Below are 13,723 nucleotides of genomic sequence, written 5' to 3'. Positions count from 1 at the left end.
AACCAAAGATCAAAAGGAGCTGTGGTGAAAGAACACTTTCTGTAATTGTTAACCATTATAAACTTTATATCCTGTTCTAGTTATATTTTAGTTTGGTTTGCTAGTAAATAAACTAGGAAAGTGAAAGAATACTTACTTGGTTACATGAGACTGCTAAGAGTAAAGACATTGATAAATATTAGTTAAATAAAATTTTTTTGAGAATTTTAGATAAAACTTGGTTAGAAGACATGTTTTCTAAAATAGCAAATAGATTATATGGCAAATGGAATCCTGGATCTCTGTTTCATTTTAAATCAAAATATGTGAAAATATGAAAAACCTGTTTGCAAAGTTATGGTAGATAAATCATATTCTGTAAATAGCACTAAAACCATGGTTACCTAAAGCTTCTATGCCTGGGAGAGTTGAGAAGAAGAAAAATTTCATATTGCAAAATAAGAAAAGTTTAATGAGTTGGTCATTACAATTACCAAGAAGGGGCTTACTTGAGGTTGGGGACTAAACTTCAGTCAAAAGAGAAATAACAGACTTATGATTCCTGATGGAGTTTAACAACAACAAAAAAATGGGGTTGAAGGCAATTATATGGATCCCTTTATCATTTACAGTGAGAACAGAACTGACATTCTAAGAAAGAACTTTCTGTCATTTCTCAGAAATAATTAAAAGTGCTATGAGGATCTTATGAAGTGAATTTGAAAGACTGAAATAAATCATACCTTATTGCTTGGGACCCACAGAAATGCCTCGTGATTCTAACCACATTGTGAATTTAACAAAAGCTCCTACCTATTTTTGAAACTCTTGGGTTCAGTGAATTTACTAAATTATACTCTTTGTCAATACAGGAAACTCTTATGTTGTTTACTGTGTGTGAAAATAGCAACTTTAAATTTATTGTCAAAATTTTTTTTGGTACTGGGGATTGAATCCAGGGGCACTTAACTACTGAGCCATATCCTCAGTCCTTTTCTTTTCTTTCTTTTTCTTTTTTTTTTTTTTTTTAGTTTTTATTTTGAGACAAGATTTCACTAAGTTGCTTAGTGCCTCACTAAATTGCTGAGGCTGGTTTTGAACCTGTGATCCTCCTGACTCAGCCTCCCAAGCCACTGGGATTATATGCATGCACCACTGTACGTGATTTATTTTGTGCTTTAATGGTTTCTATAGTTATATTCTGATTCCTAAACATTTTTTCCCTTTCTGGACAGGTTCTTCCCCATGATGTAAGTGCCACAAGCAGGCAGAATATAGATTCCAACCCTTCCTTGGTAAGCAGGAAATTGTTATTCTTAGGTTCAGGATTTTCTTTTTTTAAAACCCTCTGAAAAATAAGAAATCCTGTTTTGTTAGCTAGAAGAGCTCTAATTACTGTGAATATGCAAACATGGGAGTAAATTGTAAATCTATAATTTAGTTAAGATTTACACACAGAGCTTGAGAAATAGTCATTTCCTTTCTCATCTATTCATTTGAAATTGAATTATTCTCATAAATATTATCACACTGGTTTCCCATTGACCAATTTTACATGAATTTAGAAAATAAAGAAATAATTTTATGGCAAAAAAATTTAAAGAAGAAATAAATAATAAATAATAAATAAATAAATAATCAACCATTTTTAAGACTAGAAGTGGTTGAACCTAAGTATTTATGCTTTCTAAAGAGGGGAGATGGGGGGACTATTGATACTGAAAAGACATTTTCTGCAAGTTTCATAATTAAGTGGAAAGACTGTTTAAAAATTGATAAAGTGAAAGAATGTGAAATGCCTTAGTTTGAATTTATATGCAAGTGATAAAATATTATTGGAGAGTAGTTTATTTTCCACATTTAAAATTTAATTTGAGTGTCTTTTCTTCCCAAGCGTTGGTATGAGGTTTCAAGATTCACCCAATGTATTTGCAATTTAAGCATTATATATTCTCCAAACTCCTGACTTCTTCTCTGTCCATAACTTTAGAATTTTTAGAAAGTTATCTGGCCACAGAGGAAACATGATATACAAATGGCCACTTATACGTGGGATCAGATGGAAATATTCTTTCAGTGCTGATTTGTGTAATAATTTTCGTACATGAAAACTTGTAAAAGAACTTCCATTTATTGGGATGATCCTTTCCACATTGTGGAAATCTTTACTTAGAGGATATAGTTCAGTCAAGAGAGGAGGAGGCAGTCTGTAGTGATCGGTGGGAGCTGTAGTTTTTGTCTGCTCACCATTGGGTCTTCCTTTGACTCCCTCATTCTTAGTCATCCAGATGATGATGTCAATCAGTGTGACCCGTCCCCAATTCATGGGTGAGTGTGCTATCAAACATAGCTACTGGAGTGCCAAGTATCGATTCAGGAATATGCATAGAAATCAAGAAAGATAAATTATCTTTCCTGAGAAATTGATAGAGGACTTCTATTGGATGGGTGACATCTAATTCCACTGTGATTGCTTAACAGGGCCAATGTACATCTGGAAATGATTGAGGTCATCTTGTGTGACACAAATCCATCCACTGAGCCTACCTGTAATGTAACAAGTGGAGATACACACAGCTGAAGGATGGAGAAGTGAAATAGAACTCTGAGCTCACTATTTGCCCCTGAATCCATCCCTACTTAAAGATACAGCCTTCTCTGGACTTGCCAATTACATAGTCACTACATTTTCCTTTTTCTTAAACCATTTTGAGTTGGATTTCTAAAAATCTAACCAAAATGTGTCTTTATGAATACAGTCCTTATTGCAGATCTTCTATAATTCTGCTAAATTTTTCTCTTCCTCACTTTTTCCTTCTTTCGTCTGACCAATAAAGAGTTTAAAAGTTTTATGCTAATATGACAGATTCACCAGAACACAAAGAGTGATTTCATGATGCAATTCAAACATAGATTCCCCACTGAGAAAACACTGAGGTGTTTGTAGTTATCCATGGCTGTGTGTAATAACTTTGGGCTTAATGCTTTCATTTGAAGTTACTGTTGTGGAGTCTAGAGCACCCTGGGAGTTAACCTGCAGGACAATGTAAAGAAGAGCATATATTCTTTCAAGGCACTTGTAGCTGTCATTTTATTTTTTGAGAGTTATGAATGGAGGTATTGTTGCAAACAGCTGTACCGTGAAGGCATTTAAGCCAGTTATTACTGCCTGTGGTGTCTGCACTCAAAATGTTGCAAACACTGAAATTATGATTTAGAGGTGAAAAACGTGAGTTTTATAAGATCTAGCTATATGCTTGGCTCTGTCTTTTTATGTTATTGGACAGATTCTTTTTAAATGATGATTCTAAATCTGGGTGCCTGCATTTCTAATGAATTCAAGAGTGCTGGCCAGAATATATCAAATAACATGTAATAATATATTAATTTTTAAAGTAATATGGTAACATTATTTTTAATGTATTTAATTATTTCCCAATGGCATTATGTTAAATTTATACTACGTGGAATGCAATTTGAGGAATCAGAACATAGCAAACGAATTTTTAAATGTTACATATCTTTGATGACAATGAATTTGGTTGAATTGAACTAAAGTGACAATCTTTAAGGTTGGAAAATAAAATTTTGTGTTTCCTGGAAGAACTCGGACATGTTATCCAATAATTCGTTTCTTTGTAGTAGAATGACCATCTTTAGTACATTAAGATGTACTGTAACCCTCAGTTCAGAGAACTAATCTCTGCTTTTCTTACCCAAATCATGATGTAAACCTTCACTAGATCAAACTCTCCTTTCATTAAGATAGAGGCAGAAATTCAGTAACTGGGTTGCCCTTCATGATTTCTGACTCATGATTGCAGATCATGCATCATTTCACATTCAGTTCATATGACAATTAAAAACTATTCCAAAATTTTTTTGCCAGAGTCACCAATAGAAAATTTCTCAATTAGTCTACAAGTTAATGGAAGATATGATGTCTGTTTAATTTGTGAGAACAGCATATTCTGCATATTATTATGTCATTTAATAATCTAATTCTTTAACTTAAATGAGTTCTATAGATCATAGATTTTTTTTTAAAGAAGTCACTGATAGTTCATCTAGTAAAATATTCTCAATTCATAGGTGTGCCAGTTAGAATGCTTTGAGTTGCATGTAATGGAAAACTGATTCAAACTTCCCTAAGTAAAGATGGGAATTTGGAGTTCACAACATTGAATGTTCCAAGTCAAGAGACTTTCTCCAGAGTTGAGAGTCTATGACGGGGTCTGGATTTCTGTTTAGTTCTTACTCCTGCTTCTCTGTGTGGGTGAGATTCTTAGGTAGAACTCCCTAAAAGGGCGACTGGCAGCTCATAACCACATGCTTCCTGGCACTTCTACTAGGAAAGACTCTGCCTCCCTGATATTTTAAACCAAATCTCAGAAGTGAGTTTTCCTGGCCCTGATTGATTGGCTTGATTGAGTCACTAATTCTTTTTAATTAATCTCTGTGATTAGTGGATCAGACTTGTTGACTGGATCAAGGCAGCGGACTTCCACTCCTGGAGCTGGAAGCTGAATCAACCCCACACCAACTGCACTGCAGGGAAATTCAGGTTACTTTTTCTGGTAATGGGATGCTTGGGAAGCAACCAATGAACTGTAAGATGACGGAGTCTGAAAGAATCTAAGGGATGTGACTGGTCACACAGTGAGCAGAAAAGCCTCCTCTAAAACCTAATTTAAAAATCATTGTATCTGTCTAAAAGGTCCATGAACTACTGTACAAATTCACACATTGGGCACTGGGACATATCGTTGTGGAAATGCGGGCACTATCTTGCACAGTATGTATCAATGTGTGGTCTGAAATTCACTTTATAAAAGACACCTGGGATGTCTGGAAAAAAAAAAAAGAAAGAAATTGCAGATTCCTGATCCCTGTTCTGGATTTCCTGAATCAGAGTCTGTGTGGGCAGAGAGGGCTCTGGAATTTTAAATATGCTTTCTAGGCAAATGTCCTGTCCGTTAAGATGTGAGCACCCTTGTGCTCACATGTAACTCATCATGTAACTCGTAAATTGTTATGGTTAACAAATATTCCAAAACTTCTTACCACATCTGCCTCAGATAGTTGGAAATATTTTCTAAAAAAATAAAATGTTTTTATTGACTTTCTTACCAAGACTGTAACTACTTCTAAATTAATCTGTTGGACAACTCTGTTAGGAGAATCAGGAGGTCTTGCAGAAGCCATCAGGAGAGCAGGGTAATCTGCAGAACACTGAAAGGCAAAAATGAAAAACATTTTTGTTTTATACTATCAGGGAGTATCAGCAAGTGTGAAGATGCCTGAGTTGAGCCAAGCAGGAAAAATAAAAATATACTTACTATGATAAATGGTATCAAATAAAGCATGCGAGTACCCACTTATAGGTATTATTTACCTAGGAGAACTCTTCTCAATTGTCTTCAGGCTATGATTGATACATTAAGAGCTCCATCTGTAACACTTGGATAGTAAATGTAGGGATTTCAACAGCTAGTGAAATTCATATGAATGTGACTGAGACTTATAATAAGAAATACAACATTCACTGTGTTGCTTTGTTAGATCTTTGTTTTGGTTGGGCAACACCAATCCCAAGACAAAAAATTCTACCTGCTTCCTAGAAATGACCTAGGGAGGACCTATTGCTGCCCCTGTAACTCTCCCTGGAGGACCAAGAGTTTTTTTATTATCCTGTTGACAGCCTTTCTTGGAGATTGGCTGGGGAGTGATTGTGTTGTTTTTAGATAGTAAACAGTTTTGTGGAAGAAGAGTGAAATTAAGATTATTACTAGAGTAAATCTGATGTTTTTTTCAATTGCATTTCTTGCAATGCTACAGGATTTGTGAGATGTAATATTGAACCATTGTCTGCTCAGGAAGTTGAATTAATTTTTTAAGTGCTGCCTGAGGAGAAAACAATGTAAACAGAGTAGCAAGATAAAATTCTAGGTACAATCATGATTTGAACTAAAATAGCAGTGAACCATAGTCCAAGACAATAACAGACAATTACTGAGTGTTTGTGTTCACTGAATATCCAGTATTACTGAGTGCACTAAGCTATGTTTTGAGCAATTTACATGCAGTAATTATTATATTCTGAGAACAACCCTAGAAGAAAAGATGCTCGCACCCTTGTGCTCACATGTAACTCATAAATTGTTTGCCATTGTTCCATTTTAGATGAGGAAACTGAGACACTTAGAGGTTGATAAAATTTGCCTAGGTTCATACATCTTGTAGGTAAACGTGTTAGAATTTAAACTCAGTCTTGATTTAGATCCATACTCTTAACCATGAAAGTATAGTTGCTTGTGTATGATTTTAATGTGTCATAACAAATCAAGAATTATGTTACTACTTCCCAATATACTCTTATAGTGAGTTCTGTAGAGCAAAGGAGGGGGTATAAATCCCAATCTGTGGTTTTGCTTCCCATAGTTTCAATTATAAACAATCAGCTATGGTCTGAAAACATTAAAAGGAGCCTTCTAGAAATAAACATTTGATAAGTGTTAAGTTGCTCACATTCTGTCCAGTGTATCCATGCTGTATGTACTACTCACCTGTTAGTTACTTAATAGTCATCTGGCCATCAGTTTGATTGTTGCAGTAGTAGCATATTATTGTTTTTCTATTTTAGTATCATTTATTATTGCTAATCTCTTACTTTGCCCAATTTATAAATTAGACTTTATCATAGTTGTATATGTACAGTATAAGAAAAAACAATATATAAAGGACTGAGTATTAATGTGCTTTCAGGTGTCCACTGGGATCTTGGAGCATATCTCCTAAGAAGTATGGGGGACTATTGTAGTATGTAGTATATGGTAGTATGAAGATTATATGACCATAATTTCAAGCCATGTGCAATTAATGATAAGTATTGGAATTGGTTTCAAAAGCCTTCTAGTAAAGACTAGTCTAAGATATGTGGGACATCATTCTTTCTGGTGACAATATTAATCTGCCATTAGCTTGGTAGGTCTTTTGTGTTGGTTTGACAGTAGTACATATGGACATGGCTAAATCATGCAAGTTTTCCACCAGATTATCTGTGGCCAAAGTAGCCAATCTGCACTGCAAGATGATGGACAAGAGTTAGGAATTCACCAGTGGTTGGGAAACTACACTTGATAACCACAGAAATTCAGAAGTTCCCCAGGCTTTTGCTTGGCTTTCTGAGCACTTTTTCCAGCCAAAGGTAGATACTGTGTGATGACAGCAATATGATTCATTTACGAGTGTTTAAAGTCTATGTTGCCTCCCAGATAATTTTTAAATAATAATATCAGTGAAAATAACAAGCTCAAAATTTCATGCTTCATATACTTTTCTGTATATTCCTTTTCAGCCTTGCTTTACAGATAGAATTCTGCATATTTGCAATCTTATTGTATATATAATTTTGAATCCTATTTTGTACTTAATGTTTCCCAATTGTGCTGTGGTTTTTTTCATTATTGCCATCTTATTGGTACCCAATAAGCAATTGAATTGATAGTCATATGTTATGAAACTATTTTCTGATTGTTGAGCTTAAAATTTTTTCCATTAATAAATACTTACTGTGAAGCTGGGTTGACTCTCATACCAAATCCTGCCAACTACCTATTTTTGTAAATAAAATTTCACTGGAACACAGTCACACACACTTGCTAGTATCATCTATTGTTATTTTTGCATTATAACAGCAGAGTTGAGTAGGTATGACAGAAAGTCTAAAATATTTATTATCCAGCCCTTTAGAGAAAAAGTTTGCCAACTCTAAATCGCTATCTTAGTACCAAGATCGATTCTGAATAATTTCATTAAGATAAATCCCCAGGGTTGGGGTTATTTGGCCCAAGTGTTTTGGATTCATACAGTCTCAAAGTGTATTTCTCAATTGCTTTCTGAAACTGTTATATTGATTTAAAATCTTACCAACATAATAAGTGTGCTGCTTTCAATCAACTTTATCACAACTGGGGTTTGTCATTTTAAGTTTTTCTTAATTTAATGTCCGTTAATAGTGTACATCATTGGACTTTTTGTTTGCTTTTCTTCAGAATGAAAAATCTATTTCTCTGTATATCATTAGTTGTTTTTCTTTTGTGTGAAATGTCTGTTCATGTTTCTTATATGCTAATCTATTAGAGTCTTACTGCTGCACTCCTTAATTTGTATGAGCTTGCAGACGATTTTCTGACTTACATTAAAAACACCAGCAGTAAGATATGTTGGTCAATGGCTTATTGCACAAAGATGCACATATATCACGCAAGTATTATGTGATTCATTAAAGCAGATAGAGAAGTCAGGCTTATAATAATTATGAATGCCACCTTTTAAAGCGAGAATAACCATGTTGCTGATGTAAATAATGCCAGTAACTCTTTTATTACTCTCTAAATCTGTAAGCTGAACTCCTGCAAGGAAAATATGTCTTCTTTATGTAATGAAAATATTTGCTTATGTAGTATTAAATTTCTCATTTGTATATGACTCATGCAAGTAGACAACCAACTCAGCTCTGGTCTTAAATAAAAGAACTTTGTTACAATAATCTTTTTTCTCGAGATAAAAAATGTTGACGAACTTGAGTCTCTCCCACTCTGGTTGCAAAATTAAAAAGGTCCATAATAAAGTTATAGAAGAAAAATGTGTGATGAAATGCAGGATAGAATTCTCAGGCAAAAGGAAGAACAGCTTCCTAGAGAGAAGAACAAGGAGACATTACTTATATTTGTTATAATCTTAAGGAAAGTTTTTAGGCACATATCATTTTGGTAATATTTTGAAGATATTAAGTCATTGCACTTTATTTTCCCCTTTAATATCATGTTCCCTTCTCGCCTCCCGCTTCTGGGTAAGCTGTGAGTCCTGTTGCCCTAGGGAATGAGAAGACAATTCAACATGGAACAAATATATATGATTGATCAGCTTTACTCACAAAACTGAATTTCTTGAACATGCTGCAAGACAATAATTTTGAAAGACAGGCTATGGTGGGAAAGAAACACGTTTTCTAAATTTGTTTAATAATCATTAATATAAAAATTCGATTCATTACCATATGCAAAGTGTAATTGTGTTAGAGTCTGTAAACAAGTCAAAATAACACCTGGCATTTTGCCAGGGGAATGTTAGAGTTCCTAAACAAGTCTAGATGGTGCCTGGCAAAATGCCAGAGGGAGTGGTTTGTGAAGTAACAAAAGTGAGCCATTAAGTGTGGAGATTCCTTATTGGTTGACTGATGTATCTAGTTTATGCTAATTAAGATAAGCTGTGCAAAATGTATAAATACCTCTGTTGTCCTACAATAAACGGCTCCTACTCTTGCTGTATCAACGTACACAAGTTATTCATCACCCCCCCCCCCCCCCCCCCCGTTATTTTGCTGCAGCCGGACTGCGGCATAATTGGAACTCAGAGTTTGAAGACTCAGAAAAATGAGAAATATTTCTCATTTTTAACCTGGGATCTGGAATAGCAGCATGAACGGAAGACTTCGGGCAATAACGTTAGGTGTTTTGGAGGAGGGTGCAACCAGTGGTCCCATTAAGAATGTTATCGAAGAGATAGTGTCATAACAATGAAGGAAGATTTAGTAAAGGCCAAATTCCTTGTTCTCATGCCTGCCTGGGCATGCAGAGTTTCCATCCAGACTTTAATTTTTTTTTTCTTTTTTGATGCTTTGGAGAAGGACAAAGATGTTGCGAAAGCTTGGGCAGATGACAAATGGGCCACAGTGAATGGGGATTTTAGGTTCCAAAGGCCATGTTGGGGGCTATAGAACCATGGCGCATACCAGCTTGATGCTAGATGGCAAGAAGGGACTTCCAAGTCATAATTCAGTCTAGAAAGCACATCTAACCTCAGGCAACCAGAGGAAAACTGCTTTCTCTTAGTCCTCTGCACACCCAGACAACAATCTCAGTGTCAGCCATATATTATGGCTAAGAGCAGGGGTTTTCTAAGTTTGAATCCTAGTTCCAACACTTAATAGCAACTTGACCTTGGCCAAGTTATGCATTTCCCTCATGTCTAAATTAAAAACAGGGTTTTTAAGACGGTTTAAGATAATTTTTCTAAAATGCTTGAAAAGGTACCTTGCACACATTAACCCCTCAATAGTCTCATTCATAAAGTTTGTCCCTGGGTAGGAATAGGGTCTGGACTTGAAAGAGACTGACTTCCCAAAAGACACCATTTAAATGGAAAGGAAATGGCAGTGTCTATAATTGAGTGTATTCCACTGTCCAGGGGAAGATTAGACTTGTTGTACGAAATACAGAAGTCACGTTTTCTTTGTACATGTGAGTGCATATTTGTGAATTTGTGATTTCTGTGCAGAAACAAGGCCGAGGACCCTCTGCACCTTGAGCCCTTCTAGCTGGGATCTCTCCCAGCTTTTACAAAGAGTTATGGTTGGCCAAAATATCCATTTCCTCCCCCCTTGGCTTCCCCCTGCCCTTCCCAACATTGCAGTCCCACCACTCCACCTTAGCATTGCTGATCAACAGGCCCATGTTGTAATCTTCTAATCTTTAAAATTTTTATTTATGGGCTGGGGATGTGGCTCAAGCAGTAGCGAGTTCACCTGGCATGCGCGGGGCGCTGGGTTCAATCCTCAGCACCACATAAAAATAAAATAAAGATGTTGTGTCCACCAAAAACTGAAAAATAAATATTAAAAAATTCTCTTTCTCTTTAAAAAAGAAACATTTTATTTATTTTATTAGAGGCAGACACCATGCCCCCCTTCTTTCATCTCTGTGCTCTGCTGACAAGACTCTGTCTTTCATTCTTCTTTAGCTGCTCCTTTTAGCCACTAGGAGCCATTCTCTCTTTCTTGGTCCTTGCAGTGTTGTTATTTTCATAGACCCTTGCTTGGCTCTTGGTTCTTCTCACTCTTTATTTTCCCTATATGCCAACTCCTGACTTCAGGTGCTACTCATGAAGGCAAACACACATGAAATTTCTTTTTTTTTTTTTCCATTTTTATTGGCTCATATTCGCTACTAACAAGATTCATTCATTTTGACAGAATAATCAGTACATGGAATACGATTTGCTCCAATTCAGTCTCCAGGACTTACCTTTCCCCTCTTCCTCCTCTCTCCCCCTGTTCCCTTCCTCTACTGTGCCCATCTTCCTGCTATTTACTTACATTTTTTTAAAAAAAATTAGTCCACACCTCATTCTTGAGTATAAATACCATATGTTTAAATGCTGCCTCTTACTGGGGTGTCCCACGTACTCCTTGGGGTCAACATTTCCCCAGCGGAACCCACCTCCTTCCTTGTCTACTCAGGTTTCCCAAGTGCTCCAACACTTAGAACCTCATTCAGAACCCAGAACCTCACCAGTAATCCAGAACGCCTGCCTCTCTTCTACCTCCAACAGCCCTCTCAATCACTTGAGTTTTGTCCCTGTCATTCAGGTCCTTGGTCTTCTCTGCAGATCTGTCTTTGTCTGCTTTTTGTCTTACCAACTTGGCCCGGATCACTGGCAAGGTTCCCTTTCAGTTAATCACTTTTCCCTCCTTTATTCTACCATCAGGAAGACCTTTCAAAATGTAAATCAGAGCATTCCAGCTTCTTATTTAAATTTTAATGGATCCCTGTGCCTTCCAGGAAAGGATTCTAGGTGGGTGGTGTGAGTTTATCTGCAACACTCTTGCTGAGGTCAAGGACTAGTACTAGCTCTGACTCCACACCTATACCAATCTAGTGCCAGGGCCCTATTCAACTGTTTAAATGATGATGTTCTTTTGTACATCTGGTCCTTTGCATGTGCTGTTCCACTTTTTAAGAATGACTTACCTAGCTAACCACTCTATGCCTCTCAAAATTCAAGACAGTGTCATTGTAGGAGATACTTTGAACTTCCCTTTTGCTCATCTCCTGCTTCCCCAAACCTGGTACACACATTATTTAGCCACCCTGCGTTCCCTATGAAAGCACCAAACTCAAACTATAGTATGATATTGACATTGGTTTACTTTTCTGTCTTCCCTAATGAACTGTAGTCCCTTTGAGGGCAGAGGTTCTTCTTCAGTGCCTGGTAAATGGTAGAGAACTAGTATTTATTGAATAAAAGAGTGAACGTGGCTTAATGTAGATGAATGGCTTTCTGAAAAAAATTCAGTTATGTAACACAGAAGAGTGATGAGGCTTCACTCTTCAAACCATGGCTGATTAGCAGTAGCTTAAAAAACAGTATGGCTGAATACAGATGCTGTGAGCTTACATCAATCTTTTTCATCTTCAGTTATTTTATGTTTACTATGCAGGCCTTTTTTTCATAAGCAAAAACTTCCTCCAATGTTCCAGTACATTTAATCTTTATAGATAAGTCCTTTTCAGCAATTAGCCATGTTTCCTCTGATATTATTTAGTGAATATATATTCATCCTATGTGAGTTACAGAGTCTAAGAACCGGGTTTGCATGAACAAAGTATCATTGTGTAACCAAAAATAATTATAAAGGTTAATCAACCATCTCTGATAAATCTGATGAAGACTGGGCATGCCAAGGAATGGCCCTGTGTCCACTGTTTGGGACAGGTGCTTAACTGCTCTATAATTGTATGTGTCCTTTGCCTTTATCTCAGGCCCCAGAAATACAACATGATTTTACTTTTGGAAGTTGTTGCTTTATTTTTTCCTTTAAATTTCTTTCTATCCTGATGGACCCTAAAGTAGAACTCCCCACTCCCACCCCCCCCCCCGCCTCAGTAAATCTCTTCTTTGATAGTTTAATAAAAAGTAGAGAAACTGAGTTCTTTTAAAACTTTACCAGTCTTTCCTCAATGGTTTTGGAAGTTTTGAAAAACCAGCCTCTACCTCAGAGCAAAGCCTGTCCCAGGAAGGGACATGACCTCTGTCCTTGGAAAGACCCACAGAGCACTCCTAGGCACATTCCCACCCTGCTAAGTTGTTTATCTACAAATAACAGGAGAGATCTGCTGCACCAGGTGTCCCTGACTCAGTTAGGCTAGGTGGGGACCCATAGTAACCCCCTAGCAACCACCAATCAGCATGAGACAAGGAAATACCTGGGATGCCAGATGACCCTCCCAGTAGTTTATAGTGTTGGGAAACCATGTAATTTAGCATGAACACCCCTCTTGGCTTAAACCAATCAGTTCAAATGAATACCCCTTTTGTAGTAACCAATCACCCCTACCCAACTAGTTCCCGCCAGTGAATGTGCTAATCATGTTTTAGAGTTGTTATTTGATTTTCCCGCGGTGTGTGATGATCTGCTAAGAGATGCTGTGATGTATGAGGGGGTCCCTGCCTTCTCCAAAGAATGTATAAAATTGCTGCAAACCCTGGGCTCCAGGCCTCTCAGTGTCACCAGTTGCTGTGTGTGCGCGAGGAGGACCGAGCTAGCTCGCAATAAACACCTCTTTGCTGCTTACATCGATCTTGGTCTCTGGTGGTCTTTTGGGGGGTCCCGAATTCAAGCATAACAGTTTTCTTAGTTATTATCTGGGGAATCCCATGATGGGAGAGTCAATGCACTCAAAACTCTGTTTCTTGGCTTTTATTCTGGGCAGGTTGCCCCTCAGAGGCTCAAGAATGAAAATAAATGTCTTCATTGCCTGCCCCCATCACCCCTGATTTACCTGCCCCTCCCCCCAATTTCTTCCCAAGTCAGCTCTGCAAGCTGTGGAAACCACCTCCTGCACTGATTCCTTGAAAAAGACCTCCCTTTACTCCACAACTTGGAAGCGGAGTGCTCAAA

This window comes from Urocitellus parryii, chromosome 14 (genome assembly GCF_045843805.1).
Source record: "Urocitellus parryii isolate mUroPar1 chromosome 14, mUroPar1.hap1, whole genome shotgun sequence".
Lineage (NCBI taxonomy): Eukaryota > Metazoa > Chordata > Mammalia > Rodentia > Sciuridae > Urocitellus > Urocitellus parryii.
This window is presented reverse-complemented; position numbering follows the sequence as displayed.